Source organism: Manacus candei, unplaced genomic scaffold (assembly GCF_025592945.1).
Source record: "Manacus candei isolate 608988 ecotype Guabito, Panama unplaced genomic scaffold, ASM2559294v1 h1tg000049l, whole genome shotgun sequence".
Classification (NCBI taxonomy): Eukaryota; Metazoa; Chordata; class Aves; order Passeriformes; family Pipridae; genus Manacus; species Manacus candei.
The window spans coordinates 13,100,887-13,128,277 of NW_026138097.1; the positions used below are offsets into that span (position 1 = coordinate 13,100,887).

Here is a 27,391-nt window from a genome sequence, read left to right on the forward strand (position 1 = left end):
CTGCACCCGCTCTGTGAGAAACAAGCCTGTGCCTGCCAAAAAAGAGGCACAGTCAAGGGCAAATTGCTTCTGCCATATGCTCCTCGATCAGACCCAGCACAGATGCATGCACACACAAATGAACTGGGACTTAGCATCTCCAGTCTGTCCAAGGCAGAATTAAAGCAAAAGAGGCTTGGAAACCCTCTCTCCTATTTCCGAAAACAGGAGGGTGTACCCTTTTCTGGTACTGCTGTGTGCTGACTGTTCCCACAGGGACACTTTGGTGAATTAGCTATGGTTATACTGACACACTGTGCTCATTGCAACTTATTTGTTGTCAGAGGCTTAGAACTTGGTATGAACAAGGCCAGCTCTGCTTTGCTCTTCTACATGGGATAAATTTAGGCTTTCCCATTTTTAAAATCAGTTTTGAACACGTATTCTTCAGGGCAAAGAAGACCAGTAGGCACACTCAGAAGCTAATAAAAACCCTGGTCTCCCCTAAACACTCCCTCTGAACTTTCTCATGGATCAGAGTTGAAGGCAGGTCCTTTTGCTGAGGCACAAGACCCCATACCCACTAGCCACGCATATGGTGCAGTTTGATTTTAGAAGCTGTTAACATAACTGCCACAGCATTTTCCAAAGCGCCTAGGACCCATTTGAAGTGGTGCTTCAGGCACCTCAACTGACTTTCAATGAAACACTGACTTCTAAGTTTCTAATATGCTTTTGAATAGAAAGATCCAACAATCAGGCTTTGGAGTCACACTGCAGACTGCTCCTCAAGCTGCCTTTTCCCTGTGCAGAAGGGGTCTTGTTCTGATACAGCACCTAAAGCTCTTTCCTCTTCCTCTTTAAGAATAGCTGCCCTCGGCCCATCCAAAAAAAAGCTAAAACAGGCTATAGCTGATTCCTGAGCTTTCTCCCACCAAGAAGTTGTCAAGACCCTGACTGAATCTAAAGAGCAATTTAGTGGCACCCAACAACTTTTTCAATAGGTCTCAGAAAGTGTAATTTTCTGTTAGTGTAAGCAGCAAACAGCACCCAGTGTGTCTGAATTTGCTCTTCAGTGGGAAATCAAGTTGGGTGAATCATCAGCAAAGAAGCAGTTTCTGCAGATAGAAAGCAGCACTGCCCATGGAACAAAGACACGGGCAAATTCTGCTTTTCTATACTTGACCATAGACAGCTAAGTAATAGATCCACACTTTACACACAAATTCATCGGCACCCACCTGGGTTCAAGGCAGTCTTACCCTCCTGCCCTGTCAACAGCTGGCTATGTAAGGTAGCAGCATTACCACCAACTTCATGGCAGGGAGGTCTCACCACATTATTATAGTACTAGTAAAAATTACAGTAATTTTGCAGGTCGGAATTGAGGCTTTTGGGAAATTAAGTGCTAAAAAGGGCTATCAGGATATTTTGAAGAAGTGCAGAAGCACCTCTTCCAAAACAGTTGCTGGGGAAGACCCTGCAGTATTGACCAATACTTCTTGAAGCAGCAAACTATTTTTGAAGTTTAGCAGAACTTCAAAAATAAAATACATGTATTTGGAAGACTGTATATATACATAGGCTTTTCAGATACTCCCTTTTAGTTGTAATCTGCTTGTGTTCAAGAATGAAAAAACCCATAACCCTCCAGCTGAAGCTCAGACAAAAGCAATTTTTTCAGTTTCTAAATCCTTTCTAAGTAGGTACAGGACTTAAAGTATTAATTTTTTCCCTACTAATCCAGTTTAATTAATAAGATATTTAAAGGAAGGGCATGCTGGGCTAAGAGCAGCACTGAATGATAATAACAGATGTTATACTAAAACTACAGGACATGCTGCCTTTCTATAATACAATCTTCCTCCCAAACAAATGTTGTATGTTTAAGTGCATAACCTGCTATGCTAACACTGGATCAGATGGGAAAAAAATACAAGCACTTAGATGCAAAACTCATTAGGATCTAACAGCCTGAACAACGAAATGCTTTACTCAGTCTGGATTTCTCTGGCAAAGACTGCCAGTTCTTTCATGAAGGATTTTCTTTTCAAGCAGAAAGCTGATACAAAATAAATTCATTTACTCTCCACTGAGAAGAGTTCCATTCACAGCAGCAGATAAATAAAAACCTCAGAATTTATCCTTGATTCATGAGAACCATGTAAATTCTGTGATGGGAAAAAATGCAATATAATTAATATTTAACAAAAGATGTATTACTTCATTAGTGATTTTTCTTGGTGATTAACCTCATTTTTTTTCATTTGTATAACCTTTCAGGAGATTAGAAATAAGCATTAAGCCCTCTTTATGGGATCTAATTATGCCAGAAACTAGTTATCGTAACAAATTCATCCACTCTCCAAGAAACTCTCAGTTACTAGTTTATAGCAATGAGCCTATATGTATTTTATGGTATAAGCATACAGATGTTGCCAGTGTACTCTGCAGTAGCTGTTTCTTTTAAGCTTTGATGAAGAAACAGTGGGAAATGCTTTTATTAATGTTTCTGAGCTGCTAGTTCTGAACTCGTCCCTCAGGAGCAGAACCCCTCTGCTGTTCAAGCAGAGTTTTTCTCTGTGGCAGACCCATTAAGATCAGTAAAGCCTTGACAGGGTTGAGAGGAGTTCCTGCCCCTCCGTTCTGGAAATCAAATACAGTTTTGTCTTTATTCCTTTAATAAGCTGCTGTGCTCTGTGATGGCAGTGATTGTGGGCTGCTCCTCCAGCTGAGAAGGTGAAGCTCGCTGCTGCCTCTATGCCAAGAGCTTCTGCTGCTCCATTAACCAACCAAAGAGGCATTTATGCAGTCAGGACATGTAACCTTTCTGTCCCTCCCATCCTTCCCTCAAAGGCCAAAACATGTCACATAAAGTATTTGACCTGCATCTGTATGACATAATGATAAATTAAGAAATAAATATTATTATTCAATAATACCAGTCTCCTTTGTAGAACTTGTCCTGTTGCTGCTTAAACCAAGGGCAGAACTAAATAAACAAGTTCTGCCTTTTCCTTCTCATGTGACAACCGAAACTAAACCCCAGTCCGTGCTGGCCAGTTGGAACTTAACCTTGTTTTTTTCTGAGGTTGCCCTTGGCCTTTGTCTTAAAATGTACTGGGGGCTGCTTTTTGTGAATTCTTCCTTTCAAAGGCCAGTATAATTTTCATGATTATTTTAGAAGGCAAAGGTTGTTACAGGATGGAGCTTAGAGCAGAAGCTTTCTAGTGCATTATACTTGCGTTCAACAGGAATCCACCTTGCTAATAATTCAGATCTGAATAATTAGAAAAAAGCAAATCAATTGCTTTGCACAATGGTTAGATAAACAACCATCAATATTTCCCTTAGACTTATAAGAAAGGAGAGATTTTCAGATGTGATAGATTATGTATCAAAACATGTCACATCATCTTGAAATTTTTCCAACTATGTAGACTTTCTTGACAATCAAATAGAGCAGGATTCATCTGATGTAAATTTTAACAGTGTGGGCTTATGCCTCTGAGTTGGCCTATTAAGAGCAAGTCTCGGGCATGATTAACCTTAGCCAAATATAAGCATCTAAGCAAGATTGAACTGCACTGTTAGGCTTCACTGACTGTAAAGGAAGCTAAGGGTGAGTAGCTGAGATGCAGATGCATAAAAATTAGGTTGATTACATTTCTGAAATCAAGACTAGTTTTAAGAAAAGAAATGCTGCTGTAGATGAAAGCCTCAGACAGAGCTGATGAAAATGTAGATGTGTCAGCTCACACAGAGCTCCATTAATTTTGAGATGTTTTAAAAGCTGTGGCATGACACCCAGCACTGCTGCTGTGAGCTTGGGGTTTGACCAGTGTCAAAACATAGGTTGGTTGAAATAACTGGTTTGCTTTGTTTGGTATTAAATATGGATTTTGCTTGCCTTCAAACATGCATAGGTCTCTTGAAGCCTGAGGGAAATAAAAATATTCCAACAGGTTTCTCAATCTTTGAGATTTAAAATTCCTTATAGAACTTCTGAGTCTCTCTAATATCAGCCTGGGTTTTCCTCTAGCAGTATCATCTACAAAATCTGATTCAGACAGTTTACTGCCTAGAAAGGATTAGGAGCCTATTTTTGTCTGTAAGTCTGCCAATGAAATTTCTCTAGCCTAGCACTCCCATTCTATGAGATGACAAAATAAGTGAACATCAGGAGAAAGATGGGCTGGTATTAAAAGTTAAGCTTCATTTTAAAAAGTGTATTACACGTACCTCTTCAAGTCAGGTGTTACCACAGTAGCCGACCAAATAAATCCCTTTCAGTACATGAATAATTTGGAAAACTAATTATTAAAAAAAACTACAAGAAAAACTTATAAACCCCAGCATTGATGCCACACTGAAGAGCAACTCGAAACACTCTTTAAGCAAATCACTATCATCATTCTAGAGGTGGAAAAGTGAGGTACAGACAAATTGAGACAACTTGGCTTGTCACCTGATATATCACTAGGAAAGCTTTAACAGCACCTATTCTGTGGCCTGGGCCCAACACTCTAGGCTAGGAAATGACCTTTCTAGGCTTAAAATTTGTTACTCCATAATTAAGGCAAATAGAATAATAGGAAAAAGAGGCAAAAATTAAATTATCCCCCCCACCAAATGATTAATTTTATTTCCAGTCTTGCCAGTACAACTGGATTTATTTTAGATTACTACTATGTAAAAGCACAGAGAAGATGATGTTGGGGCATCTTGTTTTCATTCAAATTCAGATTAGCTCAAGACACCAGTCCTTTTCCAATTAGAAGCACTGGACTGGGAGCATGGTAAATCCTGCAACAGGCAAGCCTTTGAAATTACACAGTAAAAATATACACATTCCTTTGAGAATGCAGGATCAAATCTGAAATTCCCAGTTACTAACCAGAAGAGGTTAGTTACTAACCAGAAGAGGAAGTATGACAGTTGGCACACCTGGTAACTACAGATAAAAATTCAATCATCTTTTCCTTACTGATTGAGAAAGAAAGTAAAACTTGGAAAGAAGCTGAAATGAGCCTAGAAAACTCTAGACTTGTACTGATCATTACTGTATGTAAAGTCCCAGAGGACAGACCTGGGAGGAAAGTGGATGCAAAGTCAAATCTGTAAGCATAGAATTGCAGGAGTTAATCAATATACTGCAAACCACACTAAGCGAGATCACAATACAGTAACACAGCTCAGAAACACAGCATACAAACAAGAATTTGGTAAATGCAAGAAAAGGCAGAGAAATTAAATCTGAACAACTCTACCATAATAATTCTTAGCTCTTTTTGAACTAATGAAATCAGAAATCTAATCCAAAAAGAGATGGATTGTATCTCTTTTCATACAGAAGAGCTAAAGAAAAAAATATCAATCAAAGAAGGTGCCTTCCTAGGGAAAGAACTAAACTTCAAGTTAGATCCAAAGAAATCCAACATAATGGATTTCATAGGCCAAGCAGAGTGAGCCTGGCAGAAGATGAATACATGAAAACAGGAGATAAAACAAGAAATCTTGGCAAATATAACAAAAGGTGTGTGTTTGAAAAAGAAAACAAAGAAAGTGGATTTAAAAAGAAAACAAGATTGTAGACACCTTAAGAAAAATGTTACCTCCCTCAGCTGCCCAGCTAATAAACAGCAAAACAGAACTCCACTGTGTCAGGCAACTGTGATAATCTATCAATAGGATTTTGGAAAGACTCGCATTTTCATACCTTTTATACGTAATTGCTTCTCTAGTCACACTTGAGAAGTACTGTACAACAAGTTGGGGAGATATTCAGAAAGCTGATCAGAATATTGAAAAAATGAAGAAATACATTCCTCCCGTTTTTCTCTCTGAATTGCTGCACAGTGTTTTCATTAATTCCTAGGTAGTTACTAGGTCAAGAGCTGGAAAGCTGAGTTACTAAGAGGTATCGCTTTCCACAACTTAATAAAAAATGAAGCTGTGTATCTTAACTAAAGAAATTTGCAACAAGGTAATATAGCACATCTTAGGGTACACTTGCTCTGCAATTACAGACTACAGGGTAGGAAGTCATACCCTGAACACTCTGAGACTGTCTAATTTAGGCATCAAAATGGTAGTGAGGGGGTGGTACTGACTTATTTGAAGGTTTTCATCCAAGCAAGAAACCTGTGAGGCTAGAACAGTCCATGCTGAAGTCTATACTGCTACCAGCACCCAAAGTAGCTAAAGCTAGATTAAAGATAAATTGAGCTACTACCACCACAGTTCTTACTGCAATAAGGCCATGTCCTAAGTGCCAGCAAAAGGCAGCTGACACAGTCCTTACGAGAGGAGATCCATTTACATTTTCACGAATGATGGTTTCTCCTACAGGTTTCTGCATAACAACATGAGTTGTTAGTTGTAGAAATTGTAGTGTCAAAGAAACAGTAAGAATAGGAGTTCTATTCATCAAGCCTTTGCAGCTAGACAAGATGAGTGATGCCATCTGAAAAAAATATGCAGGAACATGAGAAGCAGTTGTACATCCCAAAGAACGGCTGCTTTTTACAAGTGACTCAACCTGCTTTAGGCACCTTGCAGTCTCAGATTTCTGTACATACAGCAGACAACAACTATGCTAAAAGCAAAGTAGTGACAAGCTGAGTGAGATATCTACAAGGTATTTCCTTTACCCTGAGAAGATGGTACCCAGACCTATGATACTATGATAGGGATCTGTAGCATTATCTGTAATGGCAGAAATGTTTATTTGAAATATTTTGTAGCATAATAGTTCAAGGGACCTTTCTCAAAGCAAAAACCATGGTGGCCATCTCTAGAATACGATAGTGACTCCTGAGACTTTCTGGAGGGTTCTCTCCATAATAGAGTTTACACATGGGATATAAATAACCAGGCAAGCTGTTGCTTTTGGACTTGCTCTTCATCAGACAACACATCCAGATGGCAAAATACAGAGCACAGTTTATATAAAGATGTCTAGCAGATGTCAGGAGACTGGATTCTCCAGTGTAACTTGTAGAGGGTGAAGGAGTCAGCTTTCCTATGACAGAAAAAGGGGGGGAAATTTTGAGATAAAACCAAACAGTGGCAGACTGATGATAAGGAGGGAGAAAGAATGCTTGGACAGACCACCAGAAGATGACAACCAAGCTACGGGACAATATTTGGTCCCCTTGTTTGCCAGCTGGGAGGATCACCAGTTTATAGAAAAGAGAGCTGCACTCGGTAAGACAAGTAGCACAAGTCTCTCTACAGCAACAGCCACCTACTGTGTAGTTTTACACCTTAGTTTACCTTACAGTTGTAACTTTACAAACATATATTTCCTGGTACCCACTGCCAGACAGATGTGTAAATCCAGTGCTTTACTCCCTAAGAAAACCTATTCTGGCTACAGTGAAAAAAGCTTGGTCTGCTGGATGCTCCTATTTCACCAGATAGGGATTTGGGACAACTGAAAAATTATCCACACATTACACTGTTGTAGTAAATTATGATTTTCCACTTACACTGGAATAATTAGTACACTGTAGCCTCCCAAACTGACACACAAAAATGATGGAGAGTTGTATATCTGTGCCCACATGTACACCTTTTGAAAATAAATGATACAAAGCATAGCTCGCAACTAAGAAATACGTACTTAAATCTGTTGGCTTAGCACTGTTTTGAGACAGATGTTATGAATATTTAATATACGTCTCAGAAACCATCATTACTGTTGCACACCCAGAAAACCTTGACTAAGCACACACAAATTAAAAATGCATTTGTTATTGGAATGAACTGGCATCAACCTTTCAACACAGACCTCTGTTAGGAGCCAAACAAGAAATCATTCATTTAATACTTGATTGTAGGAAAGACTGAATCACAAAGAAACAAACACTTCCTCCAAAATAAGAAGATTCTGGAATTGCAGCTGTCACACCATCCAGCAATTATATCTGGATGATATTTGCAGCTTGTGCAATGGCACTAGCTGGTTGGTACATGATGCTGGAAAAAAATAAGTGTCTTTAACACCAGTGTCTTATCTCCCCAAATAGCACAATCTACTTTCTGGCTTGGAAACTGATAACAGCTCAATCTACAGTAAATGTCCACATGCAATTTCAGCATGTTTTACACATTTAGAGTCTCAGTCTGACTTTTTTGCTTCTTTGGGGTGAAAAGGTAACCTTCCCAAACAGAGGGAAATTTTCCACTATACATGGCAGTCCTCTGGAATCAACAGACTGAAAAAAAGACCAGACTGTGATTTCAGTTACAGTAACATGAATGCAGAACAGCTTCATGAGATTTTGGCATGCACCACCCTGCCTCGTAGTATGAATTATTCCATTATTTCAAATGGAGGTATTAAAAAAAAATCCACCACTGATGAAATGATTTTATGCTCCTCTCCAGCAAGTGCTTCAGTTATCTGACAAAATAAGGTATTTTTACACTTAGTATTACATGTTATTTTAGTGCTCTTTTTTGTGTGTGTTTTTGTGTGTTATGATGCTTGTCTGGGAGGGGGAGACAGAGATGAAGATGCTAAACACGTTTAGATGGGAACAGTTTTGAACTGCAGTACTGATATAAGAAGAAAACTTGAAAAATAGTAGGCAAGAAGGACAGTGAAATGAAAGAGACTGGTAATAGGCTGGACAGTTCTTACAGTGTAATCACAATTATAAATTTAGATAATATTGTATAAAATAAAGGTATAATGGCAGTCTCATATCTCAGTATTCCATTGTAAGTGGCCCTACTGTCCAGAACTTCATAGCTGAATGTGTAGAAAACCAAACAGAAAATGGGCAGATTCATAGATTATCTAAGGTTAAAAGCAATGGCCCAGAAGGAAAAAGGCCCTGGTAAACAAACCAAGTATTTTTCACAGCAGTGCTAATGCTGAAGAGCTTCAGCAGAATAGCAGAGTGAAACTCTTCTTTACAAGGAGCTGTGGAAATCTTTCTAAGTGAAATGGCACTTGGAGAACTTTTTAAGGAAATTAATAAAATAGAGAGCAGCAAACTGCCAAGACCAGAGAGTTTTCTTCCCAGAGTTTCCCAGGAAATCAAAGATGAACTAGTAAGTGTGACAAATAACCCAGATAGGATAGAAAAGTGGAAGATGGCAAATAAAAAGTTGCTATTCTTAGGAGTCTGAAAGTCAACTGGGAATTATAGAACAGTAAGCCTGGTTTTCATACCACCAGTCTAGGAACAGCTATATTGAATAGAGCTATAAATAGGAGACCTAGAATAAAAGAGAGATGAGAGAAGAATCATCCTGGGTTTGAGGTGGGAAGTTCATAGAAGTCAATGATTGAAGATGTTTTGTTCCATGTTGGCATTTTCAGAATTCCAAAACCCCTATGTTAAGGTCAGTGGAAGAATTAAAATTGCATTATATAAGAGTGATTATCCTCTAGTGTTATTCTGTAACATATAGAAATCAAAGAGGAACGCTCCATAACTAAGCAGAGGGATGTAGTACCTGTTGTCTTCTTCACAAAGACACATTCTAGAAAGGCTGACAATAGGGAGATGACAAAATTTGCTGACTGCAGTCAAAACTAAGGCCGACTGCAAAGAACTACAAAAGATCTCTTGATATTAAATGATGTGTGACAAAATTCAACACTGGTAAGACGAAAAAAGACATTTGGGAAAAGGTAGCCCTAACTCTACATGCTTAACAGCTAAATTAGTAATTCCCATTCAGAAGATAGTGTTTGGAAACTCTTCACAGAATCCTCTGAAAACATCATCTTAATGTTTGGAGCAGTAAGAAAGGGAAACAGAAATTTGGAATATTCACAAAAATACATAGTAATTGCCACCTAGGCTGTACTCTGCATGAACCAGATCATTTCTTGAAGGAAAATCAAAGCACAAAACAGAATAACCAACACCAGTACACATATTCTACATACCCTCTGGTGGGAGCTGCAACAGACAGGGCTCTCTTAGCTTGGCATAGCCTTTCAAAGAATCCTCACAGTCCCTGCATTCTTCCAGATCCAGACATGAGTGGATACTCATGCCATAAGGGCTTTTGCCTTTTGAATGCATGAGATGGTCTTTGGCAACAGTGTGAACTCCTGCTCTCATGCAGTGTGGGCATCACCCATTGCTCCAGATCTGGGACCATTAACAATATAGAGAAATAAGGAGCACCCAACAAAATGATCACAGTGCAAATGATACAAAAAGGTGCTTTTGTGTACAATGTCCTTTTTCATTGTGGAATTAACTGCAAGAGATATCCATTAAGGCTAAAAGTGTAAATTTGGTTCTAATGCCACAAAGTGATGGAGGATGAATCCACACATGGCTCCTTAATTTGGATGCAGCTCTTCACTTATGAATTTCTGAGTGCTGCAATCTGATTTGTTAAGTTAGAAATTGGATAAATAGATACTTACCCTGCTTCTTTCATATAACATAACCACTGACTGCAAGAAAACATACTGGGCTACCACAGATTTTTGTTTGATCTACTATGCCTGTCCTTGAGTATATTCATCTTTAAAGGATGTGTTTAATGAATCAGGACAAAACACCCTCAATCCCAACACCCAAAACTATTTAATTATCTAATTGTCAGGAAATGTGCAAATGTATCTGATTTACCTTTGAAAGGAACTTGAATTTTATCTCCTTAGCATGCATGTCAGGGAATTTTTCTTGCATGATTAAATCAGACCTGTTAAGTAATACAGACATACTGACATCTAAAATTACAAAAATGTATTCAGGTTTCATGGCCTGTGTAGTGCTGGTTGCAAAAGCAGCTTACTAGCTAGTGTGGCATACAGGCTTAGAACCCTTTTTCAGTATGGGCTTCAGGATTTTTCACTCGTTAACTTCAGAGAATGCTAAGACTTCTTTTATTTTACTTTGTTTCTCTCAGTTCTAGGAAGTACAAGAGCGTGTGCCGTATTTGATGTTGGACAAATCTTAATCATTATTGATTGCTTTCTGACAATGTAGTACGTGAAGTGACAGTGGAATGCAAACCTGAAATCTCAAATTCTGCCCACTGTCGGATAATGACTTGACTGTAGACGGCTTTTAAACAAAGAGAATAAAGTCATGTTGTTCTGCAGATTTTGACAAATGCTTCACAAAAGAACGACAGAGCAGCTGCAACTCACTGCTCCATGGACAATTACAAGCGTGTTGAAAGTTGACACTACCTTCAAATATTTTTCTCAAGATTATCAAAATGCCATTATATTGTTATAAATGCATTAATTAAAATATTAATGATGTAGCTTCATAGTTCAGATACAAATGAAGAAATAATAACAATTCAATTTTTAACTCTACCTAAATATTCTTCTATTTCAACTTTATCCTGGTCTTTTTTTACATCAATAAGATTTAGATGATCTGTTTTTGTGAAATATCATTTATTTCTGTTGCATAATAGCAATAGATGTCACTCTATTTCTACCACCATAATTAGTTGCTGTGGAGATGGCTGAAATATCATGGGTTATTATAATTGCAAATGAGGAACTACCAGCAGGAAAAGATGACATTGATAATGTGCAAATATAGCAAGGTTCCTTGAAACTAGTTGAGTACAAGATATTTGAATTTGCCATAGTAAAGAGTAGGTTTACAGAATATTGGGGTGGTGTACATTTCAAATGAATACACTGTGAGGAAACATGATAGTTACATGTGATTGCATCTTAAATTTAGCTTAATGTAAGAGCAAAATTATCATACAACCCACACATCTTATGATTTTGTTACATATAATTTTGCTTGAGGCCTATAGAAAAGCTTTTGGTGGTATTCACCTTTATTACTATGAGGTAAAAAAACCCATAGAAGTAATCCATAAAATCAGTAGGTGTTATACTGAACTAATCTTCTTTGGCAGATAAATGAAGGAGAAACAGGTGTTCAAGTATCTGCATGAAAAGTGGCTAGAATTATCCCTTTGACACAGTTCTTTGAAAGACAAGAATCACACTGCATCTTACACTCGAGACCAATGAACCTCTTCTGGAAGGAGAAAGGACTAAGTAGACAAAAATTCCTGATCAACTATTTTCCAACAGAAGTCCTTTGCATTATGTTGTCTTTTGCTCTAGGGCCGGCTGGCAGTCCAATCTGCACCTCAGAGCTGCAAAACTGTGTGTAATGATGCTGCCTTCATAGAGACACTCTGTGCACTTCCAAAATGACAGCATTATTAAATCTTTACCTTTTCTGCTTCAGTAGCATGAAGCAATTTGCCTGCCTTAAAAAAAAAAAATTCCCAAATTATGCTTTTATGAAGAAACAAACTTTTTAAGGTTGACTGAGCTCAATACTGAATTAAATACTTTCTTATGTATTGCTGTTCAGCACTAAGTTGCCGCATTCTGAAACGTGAAGGGAAAGTGAGAAGCATTAAAGGAAAACGAGAAGCAGCTCTTTGTAAAACAAGATTTCTTACCCTTTCTGAACACGGCTGAGTAACTGTTATCAGAATTATACTCCCAAGACTTCTATGCCATCATTTGGATAGCTTTTTGAACACCAGGCACCTTATTAAGATGATAAAGATAATTTATGTGGACTGACCTGTGCATGGTAGAGCCTCAGAATATCAATGTACTTTTACTGATTGAGCAACCAAACCTCAGTTCAAAGAGACTGGAATGGATTGTTCCTGTGAAGGTAAACTCTCACACTCCATTCTGACTCACCCCAATGTTCACAGAGGAATTCTCATCAGCCACTTAACAAGGCAAACCCAAAACACAGTCATGTGAGGTCTTATCCATTTATTGCACGTTTTCAAGGCACTGGTGCTGATGTGATAGTCTGATAATTAGGCTAATTTGAGGTGAACTCTCTTGCTTTTAAACTGATTTACTTCTACATATCAAAGGGCTGTGCTGAGCAGTTAATTAAAGAAATAAATATAAAATTGAAAATGGATCTGGTTTGGAAATTTTTTTCTCTGTGTTGGTCAAACTAGAGGCTGTGCATCTCCCATGCTCGCATAAAGGCCGGGTAGAATGTGCAGTGTCTACCTTTTACTTCTACCTTTTATTTACATGGTAAATAAAACCATGATGCAGAGCTGCATCCTGCATTATTACACATCAGTGTGAGTCTGAGGGATAATCTAAGAACACTGAGAAAAGAACAAGTTTTACCAAGAACATTTTATACCTCCAATTCCATTAAAAATTATAAGCCTCCTACTGTTACATATCAACTAGTACAGGTCTGTGCCTAGTTTAGGGCTCCCTGGCATCAGAAAGACACTGACCAATCAGAACAAATCCAGCAGTGACCCCCCATGACAGTAAAACACGATGTGCAAGAGGAGCCCAGGGGAGCAGGGTCTACTCAGCCTTGAGAAGCGAAGATTTGAGGAAGAATCTGATGACTGTTTGTCATCACCTAATATGTGGGTATAGCAGAGGCAAAGGCAGCCTCTTTCTGGAGCTACAACAAGAAAAGGCAAGAGGGAATGGACAAGTTGCAGCAAAGGAAATTCTGATCAGGTACAAGCAAAATAAGTCCTCATGCTAAGTGCAGTCAAGTGTTGGAACTGGTTTCCCAGAGTCGTCATCTCTGTCCCTTGAAATACTTAAAAGCTGACTGGGAAAGCTACAGAAACTCCAGAAACAACCCTGCTTTCATCGAGGTTGGCCCAGATATGCTCCAGATACCTCCATTGTATATTAGTCCATCATTTCCATTTAACAAGAACTAAAAGTGCTAGAGCATGCAGAGGCATGCCACACTGATGGATCATGCTGATACCACTAACTGCTGTTGTACACAGTATGACACCCAATGGGTTCCACTGCTTTTGTACTAAAAGGGTTAAAGCCTTAAAAGCTGCACTGCTAGTTTCATGTTTCTTTGCATACTAACAAAACCACACCACTTTACTCCAACTGAAATCAACTGAAGTTATGTTTCTTTTCAAGTTTGAGCCTTTTCTTGCACTGCAGAGACACTGCAGCATGCCATATGCACCCCAAAGGCATCACACCACAGATCCCTCTTGTCCTTTCAGCAGCCCCGTTGAACATGGTAGTCAAAATCCAGTGCACTCTGTTTTATAAAAAGTCCAATTAAATAAGCTTTTGAGCAGAATACGTATAATGTTTGAAAATGAAAATATCTTTAATCTCAATAATTGCAAATTTTAATCAAACCAGGTTTAAGTCTGGTTTCTGAGTATGAGACTCCCACTACTATTTTAACAACAAATCCAGAGAAAAGTAGAAAACAAAAAAAAGAATTTTTTTCCCCCTGGGATTCAGATGACATTATTAGGGTTTTGAAGGTTGTATCTGAGAAAAAGCCACAGGTTAAACATGGTGGAGGAGATGAATGTATGAAAACCGCTGAGCAGTTACTGGGTGCGCTCTTTGTGTAGGCATCTCTTGTGTAACTCTGCAGGACTTAAAATCTGCTTAGAATTGTCTTGAATATTTTGGAGCTCAAATAGCCTTTTTTACCTTGTCTATTAGACATCAAGGAGCAGTCAGGCAGGTGTGACTCTTAGTCACAGAATCATAGAATGGTTTGGGTTGGAAGGGCCTTAAAGATCATGTAGTTCCAACTCCCATGCCACGGGCAGGAACACCTTCCACCAGACCAGGTTGCTCAAATCCCCAGGTATCTTTGTAGGAAAATAGTCAGTTAGTATTATATACAGAGTGGAATGAGACATATTCAGAAGGCTTACTGCCTTGGCAAAGAACAGAGGATAATTAAATAATTATGATTTTATATTTGCAGAAAATTATTTAATGACACTCTATTTATTTAATCAATGGATAGATGTGGACATGCCGGCTGGCTTCCCTCCATCTCAACATATTATAGTGAGTTCTGACTTTCTTTCAAGAGTAAAAATAAAAGCCTAACTTAAGTAACTAATTACTACAATCACAGAACCAAATCCTGATCTCATTACCTTTTTAAATCTTAGATCAAATTTCACTAGAGTTCATGTGCTTATTGGAGATGTAAATTGATGCAGCAGAGTGCCCATATATTTGCATTACTTAAATTACTCTAAACAATAATGTAAGTTGACAGTTCAAAAAATAATATAAAGGAGAAGAATATCTTTTTTAAAAAAAAATCAATTTACCCTATTAGATTTTTTTTTGTAACATAAAAAGACCTGAAAAGAGATAGAGGCAATCAGTATTTTCATACTGCTGTTTTCATTTCATCTCAGAAATATCAGCTAAAAAATGCCTGTTTATATATGGGTTTATTAATGAACTTTTTACAGATTGAAATTACATTTGTTGTGTAATGTAACTAGACTTCGTAAAATTTTCTCTTTCCTCAAATAGTTAATCCTACGTGTTTAATGGATGCTATGAAGAAAAAATTTGCACAGTTTTGGTAAATATTTTCTGCCACTCTGTTCTGGAGAGGACATAAATTGAACTACTCAGGATACTGTCTTTCAGGGCAAATAAGAATTGGCATCTTTTATATGCATAAGAAAATGCAAATATAACTGCATAATAACCTCCACCTTCCTTGTAAATGTGAGAAAATGGGAACAGAAGTCCTCTTCCCATTGAAGGTCACTTTTACCAAAGATCAGACACCAGAGTTGAACGAAAAAATCTATGATGCATTTGATTTCCTGCATTCTTCATAAAGCAGAAGCAATTTTTTTTCAAGTGACTTTTTGATTGTGTTCTGCTCTATCCTTTTCTTTTGGCCTGGCATGCTGTAAGAAGAGCAATCACAGTAACCTAAGCATTAGGTACAGGCTCTGACAACAAAATCAAACTTTAAAAAAAATCGACACATTAAAATTGCTTTTGGTATTACATCTTTCATCAGAAAGACAGTAATACATCCTGAGCCTACATAAACAGATGACTACCATCCCTGAAGTGTAGCCAGTACAGGGTTGGGAAGCAATAATTGTGCTGTGCTAGCAAACACAGCACAGCGACTCTTGAGGGAGTGCAAAAAAACCATCATCAGTTGAAATTGCACAGGAAAAATATGAAAGGGGAAGGCTGAAATAATTGCACAAGGGGGAACTTGATCCAAAGGCTAAGTTAGTGTACTTGTATTTGTGAAAATTTCTAAGTTATCTTCATTGACTGCAAGTGGTTGTTAAAGCCTGCCTTCCTCTGAAACATAATCCTTAGGAGAATGACTTTCCTTAGTCGTAGTGTAAGTTTAGAGAATATAGCGGATCCTGTAGCCAATTACTAACACTTTCCAGAGCTCTCTTGGTTTCCTTAGAAAGGATGAACCATAAGGGACAAAGAAACATGAAGAACCCAACCTTCTAAAAGGAAAACCTTTTAGAGAAGTACAGACCCTGCATTATAATATCACTGTGATGAAGTAGGTGACCATGCTCCTCTCTTCTATATGGCTTGGCCTTGAATGAAACTGCTCTAGGACTGGACATGTACACTCACAGCACCTGCAAAGGTATTTTTTACAGCAACTTTCATGATGTGCAAAGGCTAGTGCACAGAATAGATACCAAAAGCCGGGGGGAAAAGAAGACCAAATCTGGCTTAGATATTTTTAAGAGCTTTCTAAAATAAAACCTGTATATGAATTCTGATGGAGAAAAGAGACGAGCGAAGCCTCTTTGGTGAAATCTTTTATTATTTATGAGTTTGCCCTTGATGGAATTCATCAGTTTACCATGTTTGCAAAGTAAATATCTTGATAATCCAAGAAAGTTCTCTTAGCTTTTCCCAAAGTTTGTGTGCAGAAAAATATGAAAGAATTCAGCTTTCTAGAAAATATGAATAGATAAATACATAAATATGGGAATTTTCCTTCTGTTCAGTTTTGCTAATAACACTATTTTGCCTTGTGCACTGCTATAGTCCTTTAAATGTATCCTCATATTCACATGAAACTATGTACTGCAGCACTATTTGAAGTAATGAGTGAAGAGCACCAGCATCAGTGGGTGTTCATTGACTGTGGACTACCTTTTTTATAAGAGAAACAGAAGTCTGCTTATTTTGCAGAAAGACACGGGGTGCAAAAAGAATATGAAAAATATTGACATAATTAATCACAAAGGTATGGCATAGGGCCAGCCTTTCTTATACCACCAGCACTGGCAGACTTTTAACCACGCTTCCTGGAATGGAGAGGTGATGTTTTCCACAGTATCACAATAGTGATATGGTTTTTTAAAAACAGTAGAATTCTTTCAACATTTCACTGAAGAATACTTTCTCAAGGTAGTTTTTATGAATACAATAAAATACTTCCTTTAAACTGTAAAATCCTGAAGCTTCGGAACCTGACAAGGGGATGAGTCTGGATTGAAGGCTGATTGTATCCAAAAAAAATTATCAAATCCCAGTGGAGCTAGGATCTTCTTACAGGAGAGACAACCACACCCCAAAAGAATCATTGTTTCTTCTCTCTTTGCTAATTTTTTTTTTTTTTTTTTGGTCAGGAAGATGTTACTTTCTCATTCTTTGATTCTCTTCCTCTCCTTCAGTCCCTGGAAACATGCAATAACCAGACAGTGTGACTGGAGAAGAAGGGAGGCAATTGCTTTGCCAGGTTGATAAAAGTAGTTGCTTAATTGTTTTGCTACATCTGGGCTTGAGTATTCATTTTTTTTCCCAGACTCCCCAGTTTTTGTAAAGTTTCATGAGGGTGTTTTACTGGACCCATAAGTTACAGCACAACTCAATTCTTTCACTCTGTGAGGTGCCGTGCTGTAATTAATAAATCATTTGCATTTCAACAGCAGCTTCTGCCAAAGAAGATCAAAGAGCCCAAATATTAGAGTAGTGTCTTAACATCTTCTCTCTCTGGTACTATTCCTATTGGAAATCTAAGACAAACTCCACATCTGTGTTTGAGGCTTGATCCGCAGATGAGGCTCCCCCCAGATCCTTGGGCAGCTAGTGCCAGAGGAGGGAGCACCATTGCCCTCCTGCCCCACAGATCTTGTAGGATGGAGCATCACTGCTCTCTGCCCCTTAGTTCTTGTAGCTATATGAAACAGGATGACTGTGCAGTGTGTTTGCCCCCCACAAAGCATTCCATTCATTTGAAAGTGTGAAATACAACCCATATTTCTACTACTACTCCCAGGTGATACTTTTAGTTGTGACTCCCATAATTTCCTGTGGATGAAGGAACTGTTTGTGCTGGTTGTGTGGTTGCCATCATTATCTGATCACTTTGCTGGTTGTATCCATAAAGTTGACCAATAATTAAAAAAACAATAGCACCCACATCTCCAACAAAACCAGTTCCATACACATCCCACAAAATTATGATTTGCAAGAGTAACTCTTTTGAAATGGAAGTACTGTTTCTTTTGAAATTAATCCGACTTTGATAAGTAAAAATATCAGGATCGCTCTGAAAATATTAAAAATGCCCTCTCTAAATGTACAAGTAAAACACAAATCTTGCTGGGAAACCTTAAACTTGATGTTTTTCACATGAATACTCATTTAGAGGAGGAAAATAAGCCTTTAACCTTAATAAGTTCTGTTGCAGCTAGCTAAAAACTATCATCTTTCCTATCGACTCTAACATTTGTGATGACTCTGCTTTCTCCATAGAATTTAAATGAGGAAGAAATGGTTTCAACATAAATAAATAAAAAGTTTAAAATGTCGAAGAAGCTCTTATCATCGAAGACAGTCGATTTAAAAATACCTTAGCAAGCCTCTTTCTAATTAGAAATATTAACCTTTCTGCTTGGAAATAAGTATGCATATTATAGTGATTCCCTCAGATATGTTTGTGATGAGAGGTTCACTTAGGAGAACCCAGCTTAAATGAGACAAGGGATAATATGAATTGCTTTCCTTTAAGATTACATTGCCTTCGTCTAACATTTTTATTTAGAAAGACCATGTCATGTATCTCTGTCTGAGTATGAATGCTCAGGGCAAATACTCCCACAGTGTAATTTACTATTGAATTTAAGGAACCAAATAGTGACAGATTTTATTAGTCCAGCAGAACAACCTTTAGACAGGTTTAGTTATCTGAACTCTGGTTCATCAAGGACATTTTGTAAAGTGGTAGAAGGTCAAACTCCTTAAAGGTAACCTCCTTTCACTGTGAAGAAAGCATTGATTATTTCCCTGTCTGTAGCGGTATTACTGGGGTGGTTAACTGAAATACTCTGAAGAATTATAACCATGTTCAACTGGACTAGGATCAAAGTACACTAAGTCAAAAATAACTAAGCCCAACTTTCAGCTGACATCATCTATGAGTCTGTTCACTTATAAACAGCAGAACTTGCTGATTATTAGCTGCGGTACCTATTCATAAAAATATTTTAAATTTATTATCAACTTAAAATCCATGCTATTTTGAATAACTTTATTATTATCCTTCCTGATAGAGTGGAGGCACACAATTCACATCAACACAACTGTTGCAATCCCTTTTTCTGTTGAAATACAGGAATTCAGGAAAACAGAATGGTTTGAAATTCTAGAGAGAACATTTCCCAAAAATCTTAGCAAAACGTCTCTGGGACAGAGATGTTTAAGGCTTCAGGAACTTGGTTTCACATTTTAATTATAAATGGCATCTTTTAATTAAACACATAGCATGTATTTTCTGGACTGAGCTGTGTAGATCTGCACTAAACTCTGGAAAACAGGGAAAGGGCACCTAAGAGAACAAAAATAACCTGAAACTTTATCAGCCATGTTGAGCCTGTTTTAAGCAGCAAATTTAAGACTACCTTTTTACAAAGAATTTCCTTTTGCTTTTTCCCTGGTAGCTGGGGACTGCTTTAGCACATCTGTCCAGCTGTGTCCTCTTCTCTAGACATTTATGCTTTATGAGTAGGAGGAAGGAAAAAATGTATGCATTGCCTGCAGGAGGAAGGTCACAGACCTGATTTTGCTCTAGGACGTTGTTGCGGTAGAGACTCAGGGAGGAAAGAAGTGACTGAATCTTGCATGGTTGCTTTGGCGAAGCAAATAAACCCTAATAATCTTCTCCATGGCCCACATCAGGAATCTGCTGCTAAGAAAGTGGAGATAAGCTCCATCCCATACCCTTGAGGGTCTCAGAGAAGTAGCTGGAAGATGAAAAGTGCTGATTACAACAAAGCTCAGTAAAATACTGTTGACTCAGTGTTGACTGACTGGATCATGATGGCCTGATACCTGGCAGGGGAGACAGGGGAGATGTCATTTTGAATCTCCAATGCTTCCACTGGGAATTTGCACTCTGCAGCCCTGAAAAGGCTAGTAAATTTGCTTATTAGCAACCATATACTGATTAGGAACACATGTCAACATAAAGCACATTGCACTAGTGATCCCACCCATTGGGATGACTGATCATGGATGTGAGGATTTACTAGAAGCACTACTAGACTTACTCTTTTTCAAATGTTTTCCATGGGTCTTAAGGAAAACAGGATTAAATAGGGATCAAAGGGAGGTAGCTACTGATAAAGCTACTTTAGAGACAATCTGTACTTTTATGATACTGTGCCTACATGTGAGACCTCCTCCCCGCCTATCTTGGTATGTCTTCCTGAAACAATCTGTCTTTAAAATGTGACAAACAGCTAAGAAAGCATTACATAAAAAAGATGTTGGCAGATTGTTTTTTTCCCTGCAAACTTTTGCCTCATAATATTAAATACAATCATTAAGCATTCTTCAGATTAAATGTTAAAGAAGTCTAATGCTCCATCCCTTATTTCTGGCAATGAAGAGTTTAATCTAATTAATGCCGTGAGCTGAATGTGTCTGTTGGTTCTAATCCTCAGTAGTTTCATTGTTAGGTTATGCAATCCTAATTAAAGATAATTTTAGACAACAGGAAATTTTAATGAGAGAAAAATATACACAATGTCCTTGCGGGTCTATTTAAGAATTATTTTTAAGGTTTATTTTTAGCTAGTGGTTTTCCATATATAAGCTACAACTACATTCCCTCAGAGAAATCTCTCATTTTAATATTTTCTATTGTAGTGCTGTCATTGTGTGCTTGCAGTTAAATCCCACTTAATATCAAATCCACTTCAGTGGTCTTCAGTACATTAAAATACATCAATGTAACATGCAGCCTGTGCTTCTTGGTTCTAGTGTTCAACTTAAAAGGTCTTAATTTTCAGAAAAATACTATCTACAGAGTCTTATAACATTGTCTGATAAACCATCTTGCAAAATACGAGTGCTCAAAAACCCTTTTTCAAAAAATCTAAACCACAACACTTCAGAGAAAAGACATTTCAGTTTTATTTTTAGGAAGTGAAGACAAATGTCATGGAATTTCATCCAAACCTAGCTCTCAACACAACACTCTCCCTGTGGGGTGCTGCAGAAATAGCAATTTTGGTAAGAGTGACAGAATTATTATAACTGCCAGGGAAACACTTTAGTCCCGTACAGATGCCTCAGGGCACTCAGGAAGAACTAGCTCTTCTCCTGCAATGATCTAAGACCATGGTCAGAACAGTACCAGGGGAAATGAAGCAGGAGATGTATGATTTCTCTTCCAATATACCAATTTTTTATTTATAAACTAAACAAGAGTTCCAAAAAAGTACAGAGGAAGCTTCGTGTTATTAATCTGTAAATGATAACCAATTTGGATCATAAAAGATATTCAAGAGGGGTGCAGAGGGGAGTAAGGAGGGGTTATTTGCCTAATTTTATTGTCCCTTGTGGTGAGTGCATTACTGTCCAGAAAAGTAGCTTCAGGGGCTGTGTCCAGCCCTTTGAATTCAAAATACAAAAGTTACTGGCCTTAAGGGGGTGAAAGTGCTGTAAGACGATGAAACTGTCGTCTTGAATTCACTTTGCCCCTCTATAGATGCATGGCAAAAACTGTCTGCTAAGAGCACGCCTAAAGCAGTCAAGTTTCCTGCTCTCTAAACTTAGCTCGCATGGAGATCATCACACTCCTATTATCCTACACTTCTGAGTACTGGGGTCTCAGCTGTGAGAGACACCAATCCAGGATGTGCCTCCAAGGCACAGAGGGATGACCCAGCTGCATGCCCGGATCTGGGCTGGATCCCCTGCTGCTGCTGGTTTAATGCCTTCTGCAGCATAGGAGCGGGGAGGGTTGCAGGCATTTTTGTAGACAAAGGAGGAAAGGGAGGGAGAAACTACCTGAGGAAACATGCATAGGAGTAAATGAAGAGGAGAAAGCAAGAAAGAACCAGAGCCAAAGGGAAATTGATGGTCCAGTTTGAAACGGTGAGGCAATATGCAGTTAACTCACTCGCTGGCACAAGATGCTGCCCAACATGGTATTCTGCTCTAAGCTAACACAAAGGCTCCACAGGAAACCTCTAAGCTTGCACAGGCTTTTAATGTAATTTTTTAAGCCCAGCTAGGTTCTGTATGAAATGACGAAAAAGCTTTCTCAGGTTAGTTTCACTAACACGAACCTATCTTTTTGTGTACCAATTTCTCATCCTAATATGCCTGCATTTTACATTAAGGAAGAGCACACATCACTGCCATGCTGTGGATTTCCTGAAGAGGTGATGAATAAAGCAATGGAAATTGGTGAGAAGCCTACAGTAAATCATTCACGTGCCTTCCTGGTTCTCCAGTCAGGCAGATAAGGAATCTGGAAGAAGTAAGGCATTTCAAAACATTATTTTTTTACCATGTACTTCTACAAGTAACATCCTTGTAGGTGTTCTGGTCCCTGCTGTCACAAGCAATGCCAATAATATTAATGTTATTTTTAGAGAAAGGAAAGCCTCAAGCTACAGTAAACATAACTTCTCTATTTCAGATCAATACTTCAAAAAAACAAGTTCCAATTTATTTTTGTGCTTTTCGTCTTTGACTTGGCCACCTTCTTTATGACTATGCCTCATTGTCAGCCTCAGGATGGAGGGGATGGGCAATTGCCTGGATGGAATTTGAAGTGTAATTCTTGTCAGGAATGGAGTCTAAAAATCTGAATTTGAAAGTCAAGTCTATTTTATGTGATGAACATATCAAACACTGGGCTTTATTTGATCACGGTTTTTAATTTATCTTTTGTGACTACCTGCGAATGCTTTGTCAGTTTATTTTGCTCTTATTGGAACAGAGCAAATAAAAGTCCTCTCTTTGTAAGACTTAGCAGGCATACGACAAGATAGAGGTGTGTTATAGATAACTGTCTGTCTGCATTTAATTGCATTAAAGCTGCTTAAACCACAGAGAATAGACTCCTTAGATAAATAGCATAACTAGGCTGTTATGAGAAATCTGCTTGATTTTTCATACGCCTTACTAATAAAACTAGGCTGGGAGACGTTAACTGAGGTTTTTGCTGACAAGGTTCCCAGAGCCTGCGTGCTTCTTCCCTCTTTCTGTCTAGCTCTCAAACACCGAATATCATCATGCCAAATATTTTAGTCTTAACTCATTTTATACTCATATTTTGACATAAATTTTCAGTTAAAAAATAAAATCTCTATTTAAATTAGTTACAAATGGGACCAAATAGAAACAACTTTTGATTTAACATGCATGTTCTCCACATTTTTTTATCACCCAGCTGTCTCTAACTAGTTTCTTTGCCAATAATAATTCCATCATGGAGAGGACCTTGGGCCCTCAAAGACTTGCTCAGTGACTAAGCAACTTAACCAGAGCTTAAACAGCTTCAACAGACCCTGACCAGGTTTTGCAGTTTTGACAGAGTAGGTCAAAACCCAGCTGTTTTCAGTTCTAGGGCAGGTTGAAATCACTGGGTGAAGGCTTACATTAACGTTCAGGGCAACAAGGCTAAGGAGCAAGGTTTACTTAACGTCCTGAAAGGTCAGAGAGGGTAAGGTGAATGCTAGGGATGAAGATCTGGCTTTGCAGAGAGGCATGGTGATCTCCAATCAGATACAGCACATGACAAAGGAAGGAGTAAGTATGCAGCCCCAGGATGATACCCCACTGACAAGCAATACAACCAAACTGCTGCCTGCATCAGGCAGGCTGCATGCATGGACATCTGCAGAAATGAAGAGGCAGTCCGCACTGCTCAGCAGATTGACAGCAGAGCCCAGCCCAGCTGCTTAGTCATCACTCCAACTTTAATCAGCTTCAAAATACAATGGTGAAAAAATTCAGAAATAAGTCCCACCCCTTGCTACAATTTATGCCAAAAATGAACGGCTACAAACTTAAGTAGTTGTGTAACTGTGATAAAAAGCCTCTGGAGTAGCAAACCCTGCAGGAAGAGAGGGAAATGACTGGTGAAAGAGCCCTCTTGCTGCTTTGTTTAAGTGTGGGTAGCACCTGCTGACAGAGCCCAGCCTGGGACAATTTAGATCATCACCTTTAACTTAGGGGTGAGAATAACTGAGCTCAGTTTAAGAGGAAGGAGAGCCCTCAGACAACATAAGAGGTGGTGTCCTGTGGCATCCTGACCACCCTCCGTTTGCCACTAGCAGGGTCCCAACACTGGCTTTGACTGCTCTTCTGTCTACTGCTCTCCTGCACTCCCTTTTGAACCAACAATATTGATGGCTACTGTAGCCACCTGAGGGAGATTTCCTTGCTGAATTTCACTCACATGAAATAAATCCAGTTAAGATGAATGGTTTCTCAAGAGGTATATTCTGTACTGAGCATTTTTTAAACACAGAAAGCTGTACACTTATCAGGTACTGCCTAGCTAAAACCTGCGAAAGAAAATGAATATGGAAAATGGAAATAAAAATATCCCCAGTGATTTATAAAGTCTTGCTTGTCACTGTTAAGTTATTTCTACCATTTACATATGTTTCCTATATATTTCCCATATATATTCAAACAGAGCAAACCAAATATGCACACTTATTTTTTAATAAACTTATTGAAGCAGTCTAACATCCTTGAACTGGTGTGACTAGAGCTCAACCAAGCTTCCCCCTTCCACTATTGTCTTCATTCTCTACTCAGGTAAATTATGGAGAAGTTTACCCGGAGCATGTTGGAGAGTCTGTCCTGGTGTAGTCAGCTGTGATTGGTCCCATCACCCACATGCTAGTCAGTCACACGGTCATTAGCAAAGGGGCTTTTACAAAAATGAGGCTGAGATATGAATTACGTTGGTAATATACAGTTTAGACTTCATTTTGTTTCAAATGGCCTGCATTACATTAGGTGAGAATCAGATCTGCGTGCAATGAGGCTAAGGCTCTGGTGACAGGATTGGGTAAATCCTGTCCATTTATCTTGCTTCAAACATCTCTTCTCATATAAAATTATGGACACATTATCCAGCCAGCAAACTGCTTTCTATGGGTAATCAGGTGACTGAAACTTGACTGTGCAAATGTTTATGAAAAGAAAATGCCAACAGTCAGATATGCATGACTGAAACAAATGAAAAATCAAACGAAGAGATGTTTTTCCCGACTAATATTTATGAAAATTAGGTATGCAAAATTTTAATGCTAAAGTAACATATCTATAGTTCTTCTTCGGGAAAATATGCTAAGGGATGGGCAACCTATGACATGAGGTGCTCTTTTTGTTCATTATAAATTACTTAAAGATACAGGGGAGTATTGCCATTTGTAACACCACAATAATGTCAAACCCGTTGCTAATTTTGGATAAAAAATATTTCCTCAGTGCAGAATGTTTCTCTCCTCACCCTCCAACTTTGTTCCATTTATGTCTCTGAGATTTCCCAATAGCTTTGCTCTGAAGTATCTCTTTTGAGAAATGTCTAATATTATGCAGTATACACTTTGTACCTATGAAAATATTATATGGAAAAGATTAACCTGTATACAGAGAACATCTTAACACCCTTCTTTATGGCTTCAACCATAGCAGCTGTGTGCAGGACAGCTGCTACTGAACATGGCTTGTCCAAGCTGCCACCAGGAGTCTCTGAAAAGAGCAGTGATTTGAGCCAGGCTGTCCATTCCAGCCCATGAGCTTATATGGAGAAAAGACAACTAACTCAAGAGACTTCATTAATGAAAAGTCCCCACAGAGGACTTACACTTGAAAGTGAAAAGCAAGAGGGATGTGATGTCCACAGATTGTCACATTTTTCCCCCCATTAATTTATTCTTTGAGAAAGGCAAATTCCACAGGGCTGGTTTTCCTGGCTCTGAATTTTATGGAGGTTTCTCCACACAAGATTCAGAGTAGTTTTAATATGCAAATGCACATCAGCCTCCAGAAGCTTAGATGAAGATATTACAAAGTCCAATCATGGTAGTGCTGCTGGGTTTTCAGTTCCCAGATTATAATGCTATTATCTGAAAATATGCCTAAATGGATAATGCTCAGTGTATGAATTTATGAGTATTTGTTTTTCTGGTCTGTTCAATACCTCTTCTGCACTGTCATGAGTTACACACAACGAGAACAATAGGGCTACAGTTTTCTTTGCAATATCAGCATTATTCTGACTATACATCAAAATAAATGAAAGATAGGCATAGTTGTAACACAAACACAAGAATTTCCAGTAATATTCAATCAGGTATGAAATCTTCATGGTAACTGAATACTCAGCCTTTATGTACATTCCAGACCTAGTTGAAATGTTGTACATATTTCATTGCTGTGAATTTAGACGTGAACCTTACCAGAGTTCAAGGAATATTTGTACTCAAATATGGGATCGAGGCACATTTTTAGCTAACAGCATTATTAAAAATTAATCTTTATAAATACATAATCATTTTTCTGTGGCAGGGCAACTTAAGTGATTCGTGATCTCCTGCTGTTCTTCATAAAGTGCTACAATAATATGTTTTGTTCTTTTCTCAAACAACCCAATTGCTGCTGTGCTGTGGAATACTATGGACTAATATTAAAATAATACAGCTAACAGGCAAGAGTTCTGAGGTGTGCAGATGCACAGATGGGTAGAGAGAAAGAGGTGGAGAGAACCATGTCGTCCAGGTGAGAAGTGTTGCATTTTTCCTTTTAAAGAATGGTGGCTTTTGTCTTTCTAGTGCCAGCCTATTTTGTTAATAAGCGGTTATTTGCCTGTCTTAATGCAAGCCTTCTATCCCCCAAACTGAAGAATAATCACAGATTCTACTGAGTACTTTTCTAATTGAAGTAGAAAATTGCAATTATTTTGCCAAATCGTCTAATTAGCAGATGGTATTACTGCCACTGTCGGTCAGAGACTGCTCTCAGTACACCAGAGCAATCCTTTTATTTTCAAGCAGGGCACGGAGATGTAATCAAAGACAGTATTTCCACCTTACTCTCCTGTAATTAAGTAGAAGAGAGTTAGGGAAACAACATGACAAATGTAAGATTACTGTTAAAATGTTTGAAACCCTGAAATTGTTTTGCTAGCATTGTGATAAACCCAGCTTAGAATAAGCATTATGAATTTTTTGATGGAGCATCAAATTTACCTATTTTCGTCCTCATACATTGGACTGAATTACGGGTACACTTGGCACACATAGCTTTGACGAGAACTGTCATAGGTAGAGCTCTCCAAGAATTTCA

At 38.2% G+C, this 27,391-nt stretch overlaps 1 protein-coding gene across 6 annotated transcripts in view; it reads right to left on the reverse strand.

The window, feature by feature from the left end:
- The window catches only part of PHACTR1 (phosphatase and actin regulator 1), a 301,109-nt gene that overhangs the window by 76,761 nt on the left and 196,957 nt on the right, over window positions 1-27,391 (reverse strand). The gene's annotated exons all lie outside the window — the stretch shown is intronic.